This window comes from Staurois parvus, unplaced genomic scaffold, assembly GCF_062004578.1.
Source record: "Staurois parvus isolate SC_StPar_1 unplaced genomic scaffold, SC_StPar_1.0 ptg000147l, whole genome shotgun sequence".
NCBI lineage: Eukaryota > Metazoa > Chordata > Amphibia > Anura > Ranidae > Staurois > Staurois parvus.
In genome coordinates, this window is record NW_028317943.1 from 12,279,076 (window position 1) to 12,297,325 (window position 18,250).

Here is an 18,250-nt window from a genome sequence, read left to right on the forward strand (position 1 = left end):
GCTTCTTATTTGTTTTTATCAGCCACTAGAACAATTGCCCAGGCCTGGAGGAGTCAATTTGTCCCTCTTCAGGGGGTGCGGGATCGTATGACTACTATGATGCTCAATGAGCAGATGTCGAGTATCCGCAACGACTCCCACCGTAAATTTTTGAAAATATGGGAGCCGTGGTTGCAATATGCCTTTCCCACACTCCCCCCGGCTAGCCTGGGGATGTAATGGCGTTCGATATTGGTGCTATTGGACCCCTGCTTTTTGCCCCCCCCTTTTTTTTTTCTCCTTTCTCTCTCTCTCTGTTTTTGGTGTGACTGGACAGCTGCCTTTAGTTGTTAGAGTCAGTTGCATTAATGTTTTGTTCCTTATGTGCCATTGATAGCCCCTGCGTGGGCGTACCTTTTGCCCTGTTGGTGTTAGAGCACTGTTTTTCTTTTATTTTGCATTTTTTTTTCTGTGCAATTGATATCCCCTGTGTGGGCGAGTTTTATTGCCTCTGTTTTATAATGTTTAAAAAATTAATAAAAACCATTGGAATATAAAAAGATGGATGAACAGCACTGCATTATAATGCCCAGTAAGTTGGAGATGGTCAAACCAAAATGTTAATAAACCTCAAACCTGAATATTTAAGAATAGTAAAAGTGAGGTTTTGGCTTTGTTAGGAGAATATCTATGTGTGCAAAATTATCGGGCAACAATTAGTATGCAGAATTATTGTGCAACTAAATGAAAATTTTCCCATATTACTTGTTTATTGTCATCTATTAAAAGTGAGAATAAAAAAGAGAGGTGTACTGTTTTCCTTCACCGTAAATCTGTTTAAGAAGGGCCCACAAGTTCTCAAAAGGGTTTAGGTCAGGTGATGAAGGGGGCCAGGTCATTATTCTTTCATCTTTAAGGCCTTTACTGGCTAGCTACACAGTGGAGTACTTCAATGCATGCAATGGAACATTGTCCTGCATAAATATCATGCTCTTCTTGAAAGTTGCAGACTTTTTTCTGTACCACCGCTTGAAGAAAGTGTCTTCTAAAAACTGGCAGTTGATTTTGAGTCGATCTTCAACCCAAAAAGGTCCAACTAGCTCATCTTTAACCATTAGCCGCCCGGCCAATGGCCGTTTGGCGGCTTCAGATGTGCCTCTTCATTCCGGGTGCACGCCATTTGGCGTGCTCCCGCACATGCGCCGTTTGCGGTAATGCAGCAGGATCTGTCACGAGCCGTGCACCTCGGACACGGCCGATGACAGATCCGAGTACCGGCTCCCGTTGCTGGTACCATGTGACCTGCTGTGACCAATCACAGCAGGTCACATGACAGTTGTATACAATGGATGGCTTCATTCATGATGCCATCCATTGTATACTAGTGCCTAGCTGTGAATGGTCACAGCTAATCACATGCACATCATGTGATTAGCTGTGACCAAATCACAGCTAAGCACAAAAAAAAAAAAAAAAAAAAGCTGAATGAATCGATTTCATTCAGGTAAATGCTTGCTTATAGCAAAGTAATTCTTTGCTATAAGCAAATTGTGTAAAAAAAAAAAAAAAAATACTGATCACTTCCCCAAAGTAGTACAGTGTTACTATGGTAACATTGTACTACTTTGGTCATAGTAAAATATGAAAAAAAATCTTAAAAAAAATTAAAAAAAAAGTAATAAAAAATTAAATATAATAAAAAAATAAAATAAAATTAAAAAAAAAAAATATATATATATTTTTTTCATACTGTCACCAGTCAGTGTCCCTGTTAACCACCATGCCAGTTATATGATGACGCTGTACTGCACTGGTGACAGTATGTAAAAAAAAAAATTGTGAAAATTATTTTTTTAATTTTTTCATTTTCCGAAAAATTATGACATAAAAATACAACTTCAAAAAACTCGCCATGCCTCTTATGAAGTACGTCGGACTGTCTACTCTGCAAAAAGGGGTCATTTGTGGGATATCTGTACTGTTCTGACATTCTTGGACCTCAAGAAATTAGATTGGCTGTCAGTACTTCAGGATTGATCAATATTCAGATCTATACCATAGTTTGTGAACTCTATAACTTTCCTACAAACTAAAAAATACATCCTAATTTGGGTTATTTTCACCAAAGACATGTAGCAGAATACATCTCGGCCTAAATTTATGAAGAACAATTATTTATTTGTAAACTTTTATAACAGAAACAAAGAAAAATGTGTTTTTTTTTCAAAATTTTTGGTCTTTTTTTGTTACTTTAGCAAAAAATAAAAACCCCAGCGGTGATTAAATACCACCAAAAGAAAGCTCTAGTTGTGTGAAGAAAATGATAAAATTTTAGTTTGGGTACAGTGTTGTATGACCGCGCAATTGTCATTCAAAGTGTGAGAGCACTGAAACCTGAAAAATGGCCTGGGCAGGAAGGTGTAAAATTGCACGGTATTGAAACGGTTAATAATACCAGTCCATACCAGTACCCCACCTCCACCTTGCTGCAGTTTGAGTCGAAGTGGAGCTCTTTGCTCATTACTGATCCAGCCACGGTCCCATCCATATGGTCTGTCAAGAGTCACTCATGTCCTCAGTCCACAAAACCTTTGAAAAATCTGTCTTCAGATATTTCTTGGCCCAGTCTTGATGTTGCAACTTATGTTTTTTGTTCAGTGGTGGTTGGGTTTTAGCCTCTCTTACCTTGGCCATGTCTCCGAGCACTGAACACCTTGTACTTCTGAACACTCCAGGAAGGTTGCAGTTCTGGAATAGGACAGCACTGGAGGATATCGGGTTCCTGGTAGCTTCAGGTTTGATTCTTCTCATATTTGTGGCAGTTAATTTGCATCTTTTTTTCTAAACACGTTTCCTTCGACCCTGTTGACTATTTGCAACAAAACATTGGATGGGTCTGTGACCATGCCCCAATATCTTTTTTGGCACATTTTGCCATTTTGACCTTTTAGAGCCTGAATGCTAGATGTTCAACTTGTCTCTTCAGAGTTCCCCATAGATGTTTGATTGGGTTCAGATCAGGAGATAAACTGAATTACTTTCACCCTGTTCTTCAGAAATGCAACAGTGGCCTTAGATTTGTATTTTGGATCATTATCATGTTGGAAAAGTGCAAGACGACTAAGGACACGGAATGATGGTAGCATATTCTCATTCAATATAGAGAAGTACACCTGTGAATTCATGATACCATCAATGAAATGCACCAACACTAGCAGCACTCATGCAGCTCCACATAAGGACACTGTCACCACCATGTTTCACTGTAGGCACCATGCATTTTTCTTTGTACTCCTCACCTTTGTGACGCCATACAGTTTTGAAGCCATCAGTTCCAAGAATATTTATCTTGGTCTCATCACTCCAGAGTACAGAGTTCCAGTAGTCTTCTTCCTACTCAGCATGGGCCCTGGCAAATCCTAGGTGGGCTTTTTTGTGCATGGGCTTTAGGAGAGGCTTCCTTCATGGATGACACCTATGCATGCCATCCTCTGCAGTATACGCCATATTGTAGTCTTCTTTTTCAGCATGGACACTGGCAAATTTTCGGTGGGCCTTTTTGTGCATGGGCTTTAGGAGAGGCTTCCTACATGGATGACACCCATGTATGCCATTCCTCTGCAGTGTACACCGTATTGTGTCAACAATCGCCCCAGTTTGGCTTTCTACTTCATTCGCTAACTGCAGTGAACTTGCATGATGATTTTCTTCAACCCTTCTCATCAGAAGATGCTCCTGTCGAGGTGTTAACTTCCATGGACATATCTTGATTCATACACTTTTTCATACACTTTTCGGGGTTAAAGTGTTTATGTGCATTTAGGTTATTTATATAGGAAGAATACCGTACGTTTGTTAATCTAACTTCCATGGACAGCCTGGACGTCTCTGTGAGAGACAGCTGAAGTTCCATCTTTGTTACATTTTTGTATCACTTTTGCTACAGTATGATTAGTAAAACTCCTGCTACAGTAAGATTAGTAAAGCTTTGCTGATCTTTTTATAGCCTTCACCCTTCTTGGGTAAAGAAATTACAGTAATACCTCGGTTCACGAACTTAAATCATTCCACGTCTCTGGTCGCGAACTGAATTGGTCGCAAAACCGAGACAAATTTTCCCTTTAGGGTTCAATGTAAATCAGGTCAATCCTTTCTAACCTCTACAAACATGGTCGCGAACCAAATTTGGTAAAAACCACAAAAAATATGAAAAAGTAAAGTACAGTACAGTATGAAGAGGGAGTACACTAACCTTGCTTGAGATGACTTCTGGCATGGAGGACAGGAAGGCGGGTGGGAGGTGGTTATTGTTCGGAGGGAGGGTTCCCCTCCATAAGGACATTGAGATCTCCTCTCTGCTTTGTCTCTTAGCTGCAGGCTTAGTATTGGTGAAAAAAAGTGATTCAGTGGCCAAGTATGTCTCCTGATCTGAACCCAATTGAACACCCATGGGGAATTCTGAAGAGACAAGTTCAACTTCAGCGTTGCACTAGTTTAAATTACAATTGCGCTGTCATGCAATAAGGTACATAAATGAAATTTATGTCCTTTTTTTCACACAAATAGAGCTTTCTTTTGGTGGTATTTGATCACCTGTGCACTTTTTATTTTTGGCACTATAAACAAAAACATTTTGAAATTTTTTTTTTTTTTTTTTTAAAAAGGATATTTTCTCAGTTCTGTCATAAAAAATATCCAAAAAACTCAAATTTCGTCATAATGTATTCTGCTATATGTTTTTGGTTAAAAAAACCCAATAAGTGTATATTGATTGCTTTGTGTGAAACTTATAGCATCTACAAACTATGGTATGGATAATGGAATTTACACAGCTATTACTTTCTGACTGCTCATCACATTTCTTGACGTGCTAAAATACCAGGATAGTACAAACACCTCCAAATTACCCCTTTTCGGAAAGTAGACACCCTAACCTATCTGCTGAGAAGCATATTGAGTCCATGAAAGATTTATTTTTTCCCCACAAGTTTCTGGAAAATAACAAACATTTTTTTTTTTACACAAAAATATATTTCTCACAAAAGCAATGGGTATATGTGGAATTACACACCAAAATACATTGTGCTACTTCTACCGAGTATATCCAATGACCACTTTGAAAGCCTGAAGGTGCGCAACTTCCTTATTCCACTTCATCACTACCTATCACTGTTTCGGAGATCCTCAAATGCCAGGAGAGCACCAACCCCCCCCCCCCCAAATAAACCTCTTTTTTGAAAGTAGACACCCCAAGGAATTTAAAGAGGCATGGTGAGTATTTTGCAGATCTCATTTTTTCTCACAAGGTTTTGAAATTAAAAAAAAAGAAAAAATATGTTGTTTTCACCATGCTTCTCATCACATTCCTTCGAGTGTCTACTTTCCAAAAAGGGGTCATTTGGGGCAGTTTGGTGCTATCCTGGCATTTCAGGGCCTCGGAACTGTGATAGGTAGTCAGGAAGTGTAATGGGGAAATAAAGCCCTTCAAAAGCCTGAAGGTGTTTATTGGATTTTGGGGCCCTGTACTTGGCTAGACTGCCAAAAAGTCTCTCGCATGTGGTACCCCTATACTAGGGAGAAGTAGCAGAATGTATTTTGGGGAGTAATTCCACATATACCATATTCCACATAGCATGTGTGAGCAATAAATAATTTAAGTGACAATTTTGTGTACACATAAATATTTTTTTTTGTCATTTTCCAAAAACTTGTGCTAAAAAAAAAAATCTTCTATTGACTCAACATGCCTCTCAGCAAATAGTTTGGAGTGTCTACTTTCCAAAAAGGGGTCGTTTTGGGGGGTGGGGGCATTTTATGCTCATCATTAGAAGTTTATTCCACACATCATTCACTCTTCTAACCACCTGAAAACCAAGCCTTTTCTGACACTTTCTGTTCACATGAACAAAAATATGTATTTTTTGCTAGGAAATTACTTTGAACCCCCAAACATTATATATTTTTTTAAACCAGACACGCTAGTGAATAAAATGGTGGGTGCTGCAATTTTTTATGTCACATAGTACTTGCGTAGCGATTTTTCAAACAAAAGTTTTTTTTAAAGAAATACACTTTTTTTTACTTTTAATGCGCAAAAACACAATATATTGGCCAATTATTTGATAACATATAAAAGATGATGGTATGCCGAGTAAATAGATAGTAAACATGACATGCTTTAAAACTGTGCATGCCCCGTGTAATGGCATACATTTTTAATATCAATAGGCAATGCTTTAAAAGCCTTTACAAGCTATCATTTTAGATTTACAGAGGTCTAGTACTGGAATTACTGCCCTTGATCTGACGTTCGCGGTGATACCTCAAATGCATGGTTTACATACAAGCACAAGGGGGGCGAGGGTGCTTTTTTTTTTAGGTTGTTTTGATTTTTTAAAAATTATTTTTACACTGTCCCTTTCATTATTTTTTTTTAACAATTTTAATGCTATCGCAAGGAATGCAAATATCCCCTATAACTTCAAAGGGCATTGTCATATATTCTTTTTTGAGAAATCTGGGGTCTATCACTCTAGATATCTCCTCTGCCCTTACATTATCTAATCTCACCATGATCGGTGTGATCAGATGCTTTCCCAATTTACAAATGGCGCTGTTTATATCCTGCGAAACCGAAGTGATAAAATGCTCGTAGCTTCCGATTTCTTAGACTATAGAGATGATTGGCACCATTCCGGTCTCCAGTAAGCTCTATGGTCAGCTGGCAGAAACACCGGCTGCATTCTCAGGTTCCCCCAATGGCATGGGACTGCCCGAGAACGTCGTGGAAGGCAAAGGGGGAGGGGGGGCATCGTCTCCCGCTGTTTGTAAAAGCAATCCTGCAGCTAATTAGCCACTGGTATTGCTTTTACATGAAAGCCAATCACCGATTAAAAAAAAACGATACCAGGATGATGCCTGCAGCTGTAGGCATCATCCTGGTATAACCATTATATTGTCCATATACCAGTACGTTGCTGGTCCTTGTTGGGTGTTTATGCGATGTTCTTTTTTTTTTTTATATGCAGCCTGTGGGCTGAATTAAAAAAAAGAGAATAAATCTCTGCCAGAAAAAGTGTGTGGTATGCCCACCATTAGGATATACCGCCCTGCATCTACCCACTTCTAATGGTGGGCACACATTAGGTCGCACGGTGCCACATGTGCCAATTCCAAGATTGTACAAATGTCTAAATAGTGGTACGCTTGAATACAAATTGTCCACGTATAAGTGGTACCCCATATGGAAAAAGGATAACATCAAGTCCCAAACTATCTTGCCACTACTCCCCATGTAGTGTGGGCATTCGGAGGGGCTCCACGTGACTATCTTTTCCCTTGTAAATACGAAACGTATATGTATATCCTGTTGCCCTCTCACAGGTCTTATACATCTTGACCCCATATCTGGCATGCTTGCTGGGGAGAAATTGTTTGAATGCAAGGTGGCCAGAAAAATTGAGGGACTCATCAACGCAGATTTTTTGCTGGGGAGTATAGACATCTGCAAATTTTTGGTTAAGGTGATTTATGAGGGGCCGAATTTTGTGGAGCCGGTCAAATTCAGGGTCACCCCGAGAACGACAGAGTGTATTCTTTTTGAAATGCATAAAACACATTATACTCTCATATCTATGCCTGGCCATGGCAGCAGAGAACAAAGGCATATGATGAATCGGGTCTGTGGACTAGTACAACCGCAATTAATTTTTTTTAGTAATGCCCATGTTGAGGGTTAGGCCCCAAAAAAATTTAAATTTGGAAACCGTAATGTGTTTCCATGCGAATGGTCTGGCAAGGTTTGCGCTGATAAATTGTTGTGCATATAAATTGCTTTGATCCACAATCAATGCATACTGATCTTCCATGAAAAACAGCTCCAAAAAATCAAGGGGTATAGTTAAATTTGCTGTTTCCACCTGAATTCCGGGTTGGGCAGTGAATGGGGGAAGTATGAATGCTGCAGAATTTGTGGGCTACCAATCGGGATCTGCAAGCACATCCGGAAGGACTAGGGGCTCTACGGGCCTGTGTGCGAATTCTTGGTGGTTGCGGGACAATACTTGTGCTAGCCATCACACCAGCTTGTACTGTACTTATGGGACTCGCCCCATCACCAAGTAATACTGCAGTGCTGGTATGTGAAGCAGGATGTACTAGGCCGCTGGTGCTCGCCAGTTCATCAAAAGGTAGAGCGGCACTAGTACTGGCACTCTGCTGCATATGAGAGTCATCAAAATTTACCAAGTGACAGTGACCTACTGACAGGTGCCGGGGCTGATCCCGCTAATGCTGTGTTTTTGGGGACACTATACTAATGTGAACACTGGTGTAGTGCTGATCTGATCAAAGATATTGATTCATTCAAACACTATACTAGCAATGGAGGTTAATTGTGTATGAGCATCTTCCTAGCAATCAAGGGGTTAAATGTGATTACTGGTGTACTGACAGGCAATCTGATGCTATCTTGAGGGGCGTGAAAACCACGGGAGGTGAATCACGTATATATACATACGTATTATGCACACTTGTGCCGCCCTGTAGCAGTATTTCTGCTATAGGGTGGTCAGGAAGCTTTAACGGACAATTGTGCAGTCATGCAATGCTGCACCAAAATTAAATTTACGTCCTTTTTTCCCATGAATTGAGCTTTCTTTTGGTGGAATTTGATCGCCCGTGCGGTTTTTATTTTTTGTGCTATAAAAAAAAAAAAAAGACTGACAATTTTGAGAAAAAAAACTATATTTTGGACGTTTTGCTATTAAACATGTCCAGTAAAAAAAATTAAAAATGGCGGTATAGATACTGGAATTTTTTTTTTATTTACTAATAATGGTGGCGATCATTGACTTATAGTGGGACTGTGGTGGGCATTCTGACACTGGGGGGAACTGACTTGGTGTCACTGACATTCCCAGTGACACCAATACAGTGATCAGTGCTAAAAAAAAAAATGCAATGATACTGTACTAATGGCACTGGGCAGGAATGGGTTAACATGAGGGGCAATCAAAGGGTTAACTGTGTGATGGGAGTGTTTTACTAGGGGGTGAGGGGGGGATGTTCTTCACTGTAAGAACACTGGTTGGGATGGCTTGCTCGGCCATCCCGAGCAGTGTGCCCAAACTGACAGGGAGGAGCGCTGTTTGTCAATGCAGCCCCCCTCCCTGTCGGTGGTCACTGGTAATCACCGGGAGCCGGCGGGTAATGAGGGATGAGGTGGCACTGGTGGGCATTGATGAGGCTGCACTGATATGCAGCAATGATGGGCACTGATAGGCGGTACTGATGGGCACTGGTAGGCAGTACTGTGGGCGGCACTGACTGGCAGCACTGATGGGTGACACTGCTGCGAAGCCCTGATAATCAGTGCAGATCTCCACTGTCACATTTGCCGGTTATCGGCAGTACTTTCCTCACGCTGTGACAGCGTGAGTAAAGTGCTGCCGATAACTGGCAACTGTATTTACTTTGTGATCTGCTGTGTCATTGGACATAGCTGATCATGTGGTAAAAGGCTGCTGTGATTGGCCTTTTACCTCATCACGTGATCAGCTGTGTCCGAAGGACACAGAGATCACCAACAGCGCCGGGAGCGCGTTGCTGGGGGCATGCAGGGGGCGTGTTCTGGGAGGATGTCCATAGACGCCCTCCCAGAACTGGACAACCGCGCTGTAGCCGTCTTTCGGCTATTACAATGTTGGGAAGCGGTTAATGGCACCTCCCACTGTTAATGCAATTCAGCCATATATACTGTTCCTCACATTACATTAGCTTTTTTGTTTGCAAGCCCCTGCCACCACTTCCTGTTTTAGGGACAACTGTCATATTTTGGATTTCCCATCCAGAAGTTCTAACCCCTTCAAGCACCATTACAAAAAAAAAAAAAAGATTTTGGATATAGCTATACCACAATACACCCATCATACCTCAGGAAGCAAGAGCTTTGATTACTGCAGTGCTTTTAATCTGACTCCGTATGGGGTGGGTTGGACCTCTGCAAAGAGACCACTGCTTCTGCAGAGAGAGAAAAGGTCCCATTCTGCAGCTGCTGGCACGGAACAGGCTGTGGCTTTAGAAAGAAAACAAGAATGCCTTTGAGCATCTTTTAGTCCCCTTTCACATAGGTAGACTGTTTGTTTCATCAGTTCAGTCATGTTTTTTCAAAGAAAAAAACTGATGAAGTTTACATCAGTTATTAATCAGTTTAGGCTACTTTCACACTAATTCATAGCAAAAATGCGGCAAAATCAAATATGCATTTTTGCAGCGTTTTTACTGTATTTGTGGTCCGTTTGTTTTTACAGGACATGTGGCTCAAAAACCGCACCAAAAACACAACATGGGTGTGTTTTTATCGAATTTTGCCGAGCTTTCTATTGATTTCACTGCACAAAACTGCACCAAAAATGCAGCAAGCAGGATTTTTAAAAAAAGCAAAATGCTAAAGCAGAAGAAAAACAGTCTGAAAGCAGCCACTGATATTAACTGAATACCAATTTGGGCTTTAGGGTCCATTCACCCCAGCTATGTAAAATGCAAACACTATGGTGTGTGTTCTGTAGGGGTTGTGCAATCCATTATTACAACATGTTGCACTATTTGTCATTTGTTTAAAGCAGAGCTCCAGCCTCCTCTGAAAAAAAGAAAAGAAAAACTGTAGTTTCTGACTTTTAAAAAACAGCCACTCACCTGTTTTTTGATCCAGCGGTGTGTTTGCACCAGCTGGGTTCAGCGGCCGTCCTCTCTCCCCGGCGATGGCATCTTAAGTGTGGGCATCTGGCTGTGAGAAGCTTGTGGCTTCACAGCCAGGTGCCACCTGCGCACATAACAGTAGTACTGCACATTGTGAATTGTCCCATATCCACCCTTCTCACCTAAGCAATTTATCACAGGTTTCCAGAAGCACGATAATGCAAAACAATACTAGAATTGTCCATTTTATCAGGTGATCCCATTTAAAAATGTATATGGTCCATAGATGCGCAATCCTGCTACTGTTCTACAACAATGCACAAAATAGCATAAAAATGTCATGACTAAGCTCATGCCAAGTGTGAATGGGAGCTAAGATGTTCATTTTATTCTATAGAGCCCGTTCCTATCTCAGCGATGTGCTGTCGCTTGTCACGCCAAAGAAGTACAGGTGTTTCTTTGGGGCAAGACGGTATGTTTTTGGCCCACTAGATCAGAATTTCTCAACTGGAATAGGCTCCAGCACCATGGAAAGGTATGACACTAATCTAGGGAGGGCAGTATTGAGTCCACTTCCGTCTACACTGGAATGCTGCCAAAGCCATGCTGTGGTGAGGACTGCAAGATGAAAAGGAAGAACTTAAGACCCTGATGTGGAAGAGGAGACTCTGAAGAGTGTGTGTAGGGCTTCACCCAGACTACCAATAGGTGAGCTCTGGACCTGTGGCCCCTCTGTGGCTTCACCCAGACTACCAATAATAGAGCTCCGTACCTGTGCCCCTCAGCGGTTTCACCCAGAGTATCAATAGGTGAGCTCTGTACCTGTGGCCCCTCAGCGGTTTCACATAGACTACCAATAGGTGAGCTCTGTACCTGTGGCCCCTCAACGGCTTCACCCAGACTACCAATAGGTGAGCTCTGGACCTGTGGCCCCTCAGCGGTTTCACCCAGACTACCAATAGGTGAGCTCTGTACCTATGGCCCCTCAGCGGTTTCACCCAGACTACCAATAGGTGAGCTCTGTACCTGTGGCCCCTCAACGGCTTCACCCAGACTACCAATAGGTGAGCTCTGGACCTGTGGCCCCTCAGCGGTTTCACCCAGACTACCAATAGGTGAGCTCTGTGCCTGTGCCCCTCAGCGGTTTCACCCAGACTACCAGTAGGTGAGCTCTGTACCTGTGGCCCCTCAGTGGTTTCACCCAGACTACCAGTAGGTGAGCTCTGTACCTGTGGCCCCTCAGCGGTTTCACCCAGACTACCAGTAGGTGAGCTCTGTACCTGTGGCCCCTCAGCGGTTTCACCCAGACTACCAGTAGGTGAGCTCAGTACCTGTGGCCCCTCAGCGGTTTCACCCAGACTACCAATAGGTGAGCTCTGTACCTGTGGCACCTCAACGGCTTCACCCAGACTACCAATAGGTGAGCTCTGTACCTGTGGCCCCTAAACGGCTTCACCCAGACTACCAGTAGGTGAGTTCTGTACCTGTGGCCCCTCAGCGGTTTTACCCAGACTACCAATAGGTGAGCTCTGTACCTGTGGCCCCTCAGCGGTTTTACCCAGACTACTAATAGGTGAGCTCTGTACCTGTGGCCCCTAAACAGCTTCACCCAGACTACCAATAGGTGAGCTCTGTACCTGTGGCCCCTCAGCGGTTTCACCCAGACTACCAATAGGTGAGCTCTGTACCTATGGCCCCTCAATGGCTTCACCCAGACTACCAGTAGGTGAGCTCTGTACCTGTGGCCCCTCAGCGGTTTTACCCAGACTACCAATAGGTGAGCTCTGTACCTGTGGCCCCTCAGCGGTTTCACCCAGACTACCAGTAGGTGAGCTCTGTACCTGTGGCCCCTCAGCGGTTTTACCCAGACTACCAGTAGGTGAGCTCTGTACCTGTGGCCCCTCAGCGGTTTTACCCAGACTACCAATAGGTGAGCTCTGTACCTGTGGCCCCTCAGCGGTTTCACCCAGACTACCAGTAGGTGAGCTCTGTACCTGTGGCCCCTCAGCGGTTTCACCCAGACTACCAGTAGGTGAGCTCTGTACCTGTGGCCCCTCAGCGGTTTCACCCAGACTACCAGTAGGTGACTTCTCTACCTGTGGCCCCTCAGCGGTTTCACCCAGACTACCAGTAGGTGAGCTCTGTACCTGTGGCCCCTTAATGGCTTCACCCAGACTACCAATAGGTGAGTTCTGTACCTGTGGCCCCTCAGCAGTTTTACCCAGACTACCAATAGGTGAGCTCTGTACCTGTGGCCCCTCAGCGGTTTTACCCAGACTACTAATAGGTGAGCTCTGTACCTGTGGCCCCTAAACAGCTTCACCCAGACTACCAATAGGTGAGCTCTGTACCTGTGGCCCCTCAATGGCTTCACCCAGACTACCAGTAGGTGAGCTCTGTACCTATGGCCCCTCAATGGCTTCACCCAGACTACCAATAGGTGAGCTCTGTACCTGTGGCCCCTCAGCGGTTTCACCCAGACTACCAGTAGGTGAGCTCTGTACCTGTCGCCCCTCAGCGGTTTTACCCAGACTACCAGTAGGTGAGCTCTGTACCTGTGGCCCCTCAATGGCTTCACCCAGACTACCAGTAGGTGAGCTCTGTACCTGTGGCCCCTCAGCGGTTTTACCCAGACTACCAATAGGTGAGCTCTGTACCTGTGGCCCCTAAACAGCTTCACCCAGACTACCAATAGGTGAGCTCTGTACCTGTGGCCCCTCAGCGGTTTTACCCAGACTACCAATAGGTGAGCTCTGTACCTATGGCCCCTCAGCGGTTTCACCCAGACTACCAATAGGTGAGCTCTGTACCTGTGGCCCCTCAGCGGTTTCACCCAGACTACCAGTAGGTGAGCTCTGTACCTGTGGCCCCTCAGCGGTTTCACCCAGACTACCAGTAGGTGAGCTCTGTACCTGTGGCCCCTCAGCGGTTTCACCCAGACTACCAGTAGGTGAGCTCTGTACCTGTGGCCCCTCAGCGGTTTCACCCAGACTACCAGTAGGTGAGCTCTGTACCTGTGGCCCCTCAGCGGTTTCACCCAGACTACCAGTAGGTGAGCTCTGTACCTGTGGCCCCTCAGCGGTTTTACCCAGACTACCAGTAGGTGAGCTCTGTACCTGTGGCCCCTCAGCGGTTTCACCCAGACTACCAGTAGGTGAGCTCTGTACCTGTGGCCCCTCAGCGGTTTTACCCAGACTACCAGTAGGTGAGCTCTGTACCTGTGGCCCCTCAATGGCTTCACCCAGACTACCAGTAGGTGAGCTCTGTACCTGTGGCCCCTCAGCGGTTTTACCTAGACTACCAATAGGTGAGCTCTGTACCTGTGGCCCCTCAGCGGTTTCACCCAGACTACCAGTAGGTGAGCTCTGTACCTGTGGCCCCTCAGCGGTTTCACCCAGACTACCAGTAGGTGAGCTCTGTACCTGTGGTCCCTCAGCGGTTTCACCCAGACTACCAGTAGGTGAGCTCTGTACCTGTGGCCCCTCAGCGGTTTCACCCAGACTACCAGTAGGTGACTTCTCTACCTGTGGCCCCTCAGCGGTTTCACCCAGACTACCAGTAGGTGAGCTCTGTACCTGTGGCCCCTTAATGGCTTCACCCAGACTACCAATAGGTGAGTTCTGTACCTGTGGCCCCTCAGCGGTTTTACCCAGACTACCAATAGGTGAGCTCTGTACCTGTGGCCCCTCAGCGGTTTTACCCAGACTACTAATAGGTGAGCTCTGTACCTGTGGCCCCTAAACAGCTTCACCCAGACTACCAATAGGTGAGCTCTGTACCTGTGGCCCCTCAGCGGTTTCACCCAGACTACCAATAGGTGAGCTCTGTACCTATGGCCCCTCAATGGCTTCACCCAGACTACCAGTAGGTGAGCTCTGTACCTGTGGCCCCTCAGCGGTTTTACCCAGACTACCAATAGGTGAGCTCTGTACCTGTGGCCCCTCAGCGGTTTCACCCAGACTACCAGTAGGTGAGCTCTGTACCTGTGGCCCCTCAGCGGTTTTACCCAGACTACCAGTAGGTGAGCTCTGTACCTGTGGCCCCTCAATGGCTTCACCCAGACTACCAGTAGGTGAGCTCTGTACCTGTGGCCCCTCAGCGGTTTTACCCAGACTACCAATAGGTGAGCTCTGTACCTGTGGCCCCTAAACAGCTTCACCCAGACTACCAATAGGTGAGCTCTGTACCTGTGGCCCCTCAGCGGTTTTACCCAGACTACCAGTAGGTGAGCTCTGTACCTGTGGCCCCTAAACAGCTTCACCCAGACTACCAATAGGTGAGCTCTGTACCTGTGGCCCCTCAGCGGTTTCACCCAGACTACCAATAGGTGAGCTCTGTACCTATGGCCCCTCAATGGCTTCACCCAGACTACCAGTAGGTGAGCTCTGTACCTGTGGCCCCTCAGCGGTTTTACCCAGACTACCAATAGGTGAGCTCTGTACCTGTGGCCCCTCAGCGGTTTCACCCAGACTACCAGTAGGTGAGCTCTGTACCTGTGGCCCCTCAGCGGTTTTACCCAGACTACCAGTAGGTGAGCTCTGTACCTGTGGCCCCTCAGCGGTTTTACCCAGACTACCAATAGGTGAGCTCTGTACCTGTGGCCCCTCAGCGGTTTCACCCAGACTACCAGTAGGTGAGCTCTGTACCTGTGGCCCCTCAGCGGTTTCACCCAGACTACCAGTAGGTGAGCTCTGTACCTGTGGCCCCTCAGCGGTTTCACCCAGACTACCAGTAGGTGACTTCTCTACCTGTGGCCCCTCAGCGGTTTCACCCAGACTACCAGTAGGTGAGCTCTGTACCTGTGGCCCCTTAATGGCTTCACCCAGACTACCAATAGGTGAGTTCTGTACCTGTGGCCCCTCAGCGGTTTTACCCAGACTACCAATAGGTGAGCTCTGTACCTGTGGCCCCTCAGCGGTTTTACCCAGACTACTAATAGGTGAGCTCTGTACCTGTGGCCCCTAAACAGCTTCACCCAGACTACCAATAGGTGAGCTCTGTACCTGTGGCCCCTCAATGGCTTCACCCAGACTACCAGTAGGTGAGCTCTGTACCTATGGCCCCTCAATGGCTTCACCCAGACTACCAATAGGTGAGCTCTGTACCTGTGGCCCCTCAGCGGTTTCACCCAGACTACCAGTAGGTGAGCTCTGTACCTGTCGCCCCTCAGCGGTTTTACCCAGACTACCAGTAGGTGAGCTCTGTACCTGTGGCCCCTCAATGGCTTCACCCAGACTACCAGTAGGTGAGCTCTGTACCTGTGGCCCCTCAGCGGTTTTACCCAGACTACCAATAGGTGAGCTCTGTACCTGTGGCCCCTAAACAGCTTCACCCAGACTACCAATAGGTGAGCTCTGTACCTGTGGCCCCTCAGCGGTTTTACCCAGACTACCAATAGGTGAGCTCTGTACCTATGGCCCCTCAGCGGTTTCACCCAGACTACCAATAGGTGAGCTCTGTACCTGTGGCCCCTCAGCGGTTTCACCCAGACTACCAGTAGGTGAGCTCTGTACCTGTGGCCCCTCAGCGGTTTCACCCAGACTACCAGTAGGTGAGCTCTGTACCTGTGGCCCCTCAGCGGTTTCACCCAGACTACCAGTAGGTGAGCTCTGTACCTGTGGCCCCTCAGCGGTTTCACCCAGACTACCAGTAGGTGAGCTCTGTACCTGTGGCCCCTCAGCGGTTTCACCCAGACTACCAGTAGGTGAGCTCTGTACCTGTGGCCCCTCAGCGGTTTTACCCAGACTACCAGTAGGTGAGCTCTGTACCTGTGGCCCCTCAGCGGTTTCACCCAGACTACCAGTAGGTGAGCTCTGTACCTGTGGCCCCTCAGCGGTTTTACCCAGACTACCAGTAGGTGAGCTCTGTACCTGTGGCCCCTCAATGGCTTCACCCAGACTACCAGTAGGTGAGCTCTGTACCTGTGGCCCCTCAGCGGTTTTACCTAGACTACCAATAGGTGAGCTCTGTACCTGTGGCCCCTCAGCGGTTTCACCCAGACTACCAGTAGGTGAGCTCTGTACCTGTGGCCCCTCAGCGGTTTCACCCAGACTACCAGTAGGTGAGCTCTGTACCTGTGGTCCCTCAGCGGTTTCACCCAGACTACCAGTAGGTGAGCTCTGTACCTGTGGCCCCTCAGCGGTTTCACCCAGACTACCAGTAGGTGACTTCTCTACCTGTGGCCCCTCAGCGGTTTCACCCAGACTACCAGTAGGTGAGCTCTGTACCTGTGGCCCCTTAATGGCTTCACCCAGACTACCAATAGGTGAGTTCTGTACCTGTGGCCCCTCAGCGGTTTTACCCAGACTACCAATAGGTGAGCTCTGTACCTGTGGCCCCTCAGCGGTTTTACCCAGACTACTAATAGGTGAGCTCTGTACCTGTGGCCCCTAAACAGCTTCACCCAGACTACCAATAGGTGAGCTCTGTACCTGTGGCCCCTCAGCGGTTTCACCCAGACTACCAATAGGTGAACTCTGTACCTATGGCCCCTCAATGGCTTCACCCAGACTACCAGTAGGTGAGCTCTGTACCTGTGGCCCCTCAGCGGTTTTACCCAGACTACCAATAGGTGAGCTCTGTACCTGTGGCCCCTCAGCGGTTTCACCCAGACTACCAGTAGGTGAGCTCTGTACCTGTGGCCCCTCAGCGGTTTTACCCAGACTACCAGTAGGTGAGCTCTGTACCTGTGGCCCCTCAATGGCTTCACCCAGACTACCAGTAGGTGAGCTCTGTACCTGTGGCCCCTCAGCGGTTTTACCCAGACTACCAATAGGTGAGCTCTGTACCTGTGGCCCCTAAACAGCTTCACCCAGACTACCAATAGGTGAGCTCTGTACCTGTGGCCCCTCAGCGGTTTTACCCAGACTACCAGTAGGTGAGCTCTGTACCTGTGGCCCCTCAGCGGTTTCACCCAGACTACCAGTAGGTGAGCTCTGTACCTGTGGCCCCTCAGCGGTTTCACCCAGACTACCAGTAGGTGAGCTCTGTACCTGTGGCCCCTCAGCGGTTTTACCCAGACTACCAGTAGGTGAGCTCTGTACCTGTGGCCCCTCAGCGGTTTCACCCAGACTACCAGTAGGTGAGCTCTGTACCTGTGGCCCCTCAGCGGTTTCACCCAGACTACCAGTAGGTGAGCTCTGTACCTGTGGCCCCTCAATGGCTTCACCCAGACTACCAATAGGTGAGTTCTGTACCTGTGGCCCCTCAGCGACATACCCTTTATCTAGACTACCAATAGAAGAGCTCTCCGTCCGTACAAGTATCCCCTCAGCCCCACACACACAATACCAACAGATGCTCCCGCAGTTCACAAAACCCGCCAGAGTCTCGGCAAGTTCCGGAAGGGCTCGGAATGCGATTGTCACCACCCTCGGGCTTGCAGAAGTTCGTCTACTTTCGGAATCCCTCGAGAACTTTCGGCTTCTTCCGGGAAGGCGAAGTGAGCGAGCGAGAGGTGAGTGTACGATTCCTCTCCGCACCTTGTTCGGGAGCTCGGGGGGGCTGACAGCAAACTGCGGCTCAGGTAATGGTCGGTGTCCGGGAGAGGGAAGGGGACAGGAGAGGTGAGGTG

At 46.7% G+C, this 18,250-nt stretch overlaps 1 protein-coding gene and 1 long non-coding RNA gene across 3 annotated transcripts in view; one reads left to right on the top strand and one right to left on the bottom strand.

Annotated features, from left to right (window-relative positions):
* The window catches only part of LOC149464763 (uncharacterized), a 46,472-nt gene that overhangs the window by 24,214 nt on the left and 4,008 nt on the right, over nucleotides 1-18,250 (bottom strand). The gene's annotated exons all lie outside the window — the stretch shown is intronic.
* The window catches only part of PAWR (pro-apoptotic WT1 regulator), a 143,942-nt gene continuing 143,728 nt past the window's right edge, over nucleotides 18,037-18,250 (top strand). The window contains exon 1 of one of the 2 annotated variants that reach the window (XM_089674047.1): nucleotides 18,037-18,133. The gene's annotated coding sequence lies outside the window, so the exon portion shown is untranslated. Of the gene's footprint in view, nucleotides 18,203-18,250 lie in introns of both variants that reach the window. The other variant, XM_089674046.1, reaches the window with a different exon arrangement.